Consider the following 3058-nt stretch of genomic DNA (forward strand, 5'->3'; position numbering starts at 1 on the left):
AGAATCATTCATCTCAAGTAGATGAAAATCCCCTCTTTATGAGATGGGATAAAGAGAATGCTTTAATAAAATCATGTGATAGCCTGCCTTGGCTCCACACGCTGCTCAAATAGAGACCACAAATCTGAAAGTGGCTGCTCCTATTGATCCTGAACTTAGCATAAAGCATTCAGGGCATGGTTAGAAACAGAGAAGCTTAGAGTCTTGTAAGGTTATTTGTTCTTGTAAATAAGACTGAAATGAACTAAGTAAAGAACTGTGTCAGATTTGAATAACAACAATGAAAAATAATGTCATTCCATATTTTTTTTGCTTCATATTTATTACTGAGGCCAACACCCACACAATTTATTGAATATGGAGAAGTCAAGCTGATGTCTGCATAGAATCTTCAACTCTACATTTTAGTGTCTTCGGTACAGGAAGGTACTCTGCAGGCTATCAAAAGAGAAACATAAACACCATTCAAGCCAAGAAAGCTTTTGCCTACAATATGACCTGCCTGCAAAATATGCTAGGGCAATGGTGCCACGGAACTTATGGGAGGAGCCAACCTATGTCTGATTTGACATAAGGACCGCTCAACAAGACAGAACCTCTCCCTGATACTGGGTAACCAAGAAGCAGAGACTAGAGAGCCCAGAGACCTAAGGTAAAACCAAATACTATATATATAATGACTCCTACTGATATTCTGCTATAATTACAGATTGGTATCTTTTTGATCCATCATCAGAGAGGCTTCCTCCTGCAGCAAATGGAAGCAAGTACAAAAATCTATAGCCAGACATTACACAGACACACACATGAGAGAGAGAGAAAGAGAGAGAACTTGGAATATTCTTCTCTAAATGAGATGTCTCCACCAAATTCCTCTCCTCAGAGATCAGAGAGCTCTGCCGAAGAGGAGGCAGAAAGAGTGTAAGAGCCAGAGGGGACAGAGGGCACCAGAAGAACAAGGCCCTCGAGTCAACTGATCACCGTTCATATCAACTCAAAGAGACTGAACCAGCAAGAACAAAAACTACACCAGCTGTGCACCAAGTCCTTTGCATGTATATTACAGGTGCATGTATTTTTTCAGTTTCTTGTTTGTATGGGACTCCAGAGTGTATGAACAAGTGGATCTCTGATTCTTGTACCTGCCTTTGGGGCGTTTTTCTTTCTATGGAGTTGCCTTGTCCGGCCTCAATGTGATGGGTTTTGTTTTATTTTCCATTATTTTATTTGGTCATGTTTGGTTATTATCTCCTAGAGACCTGTCTTTGTTAATGAGAGGCAGAAAAGGAGTAGATCCAGAGGAAAGGGGAGTGAGAGGGACTGGAAGGAATAGAGGAAAAGGAAACTGTAATCAAGATACATTGTTTGAGAAAAGAGTATTTTCCATAAACATTTTTTAAAAAATCAACAAATAATCACTATTAAAGATTTCCCTCAAATGATTGATAAATGGAGGAGTAAAATGTGGTAATATACACAACTGAATTTTGTTTAGTAGCTGTGCTGGCTAGATTTATGTCAACCAGGCACAAGCTATGGTAGTCATCTGAGAGGAGGAAATCTCAATTGAGAAAATGCCTCCATAAGATTGGGCTGTAAGCACTCTTGTAGAGCACTTCTTAATTAGTGATGGCTGTGAGCAAGTCCAGCCCAGTGTGTGTGGTCCTACCCTTTGCTGGTATTCCTGGGTTCTATAAGAAAGCAGTCTGAACAAGATAAACAGCATTTCTCCATGACTTCTGAGTCTTCTCTTGCAGTAGAGGGAGACCATTACAGAAATCCAGATCTGGTAAAAAAAAAAAAAAATGCATACAATAACTAACCCTGAGATGTCCAAGCCCAGTTGAAACATCTTCCATACAATCCCTACACTGAACATTCAGGTAGCATCAAGGAAGAGTCAGAAAGACTAAAGGGCCAGAATATTTGATTCAGGATAGTGTCTTCTATAACTAACAGAGACGCTACACCCATAAAATTTAACAATATGGTTTCCTGAACAAGACCAGCACAATGACAACACCAGCAGCTGTGGCAACATATGCAGCTCATTTGAACACATTAATAAACTCCAAGTCACCAATAATGTGTGTTGGTGTCACATTAAGGAAAGAAATCAAAGCACTTTCCTCTTGGTGTCATTTAACCAAGAGCAAGCCCAGATTGGAATTCTCTACTTTGCTTTCCCTGTAGCTTACATATTCTCTTGATTGTTTGAGACTGAATCTATGCCTGCCTGAAGGCTGTTTTGTGATTCTGTTTTGTGTCTATGTCTGTCCTTGCATGTCTGTATGACTGTGTACACAAATCTACCCCTGACAAAGAGGAAATATCACAAGACCCCAACAGTACATGAAGATCTACAGACAACATTAGTGGCTGCTAAGAGAGGGAGAATCCATTTTCTCCAGGAATTAGCCCTTTGATAGATTATCAAATCCCAAGCAGTCAGCCCTACACACATATACGAACAGGCAGCACTAAATGCACTGATCAGGTTGTGTGTGTGTGTGTGTGTGTGTGTGTGTGTAAATAATAATTAAAGAAAAAAAGATAAGAGGTTTGAGAGGAAATCATGGAAGGAGTTGGAAGGGGAAAAAGGCAGTAGAAATGATATAAATACAGTATTCATTATAAATTTAAATAAATTTATAATAAATTATAAATAATAATACTAAATTATAAATTTAAATAAATAAAAATAAATGATTATATATTTATATGTGTGTATATAGTGTCTCACATATATCACTCAAAAATAAGAATGAGAGTATTAAAGTTTAAAAAGTAAAGCATGTTCAATAAAAATATGAAAGTGTTTCAGCTTTTTAAAAATAGAGACGTTGTTATCTACTAACTCTGACCCAGGATTAAAATAGCCACAAGCAGGTCACTGACCAGGTGAAATCTCTCAAGGGGCATTTCCATGGTTTCCTGTAATTTGAAAGGCAATCACTATTCCATGTCATCATATCTCAGAAAGGGAAGAGGGTTTTTTTTTCCCCTTTTGTTACCCACACAATGAAAATTAATGTGAACAGCTGAAATGGAACCAGCA

The sequence above is a fragment of the Psammomys obesus genome, unplaced genomic scaffold (genome assembly GCF_907164565.1).
Source record: "Psammomys obesus unplaced genomic scaffold, mPsaObe1.curated_primary_1811, whole genome shotgun sequence".
NCBI lineage: Eukaryota > Metazoa > Chordata > Mammalia > Rodentia > Muridae > Psammomys > Psammomys obesus.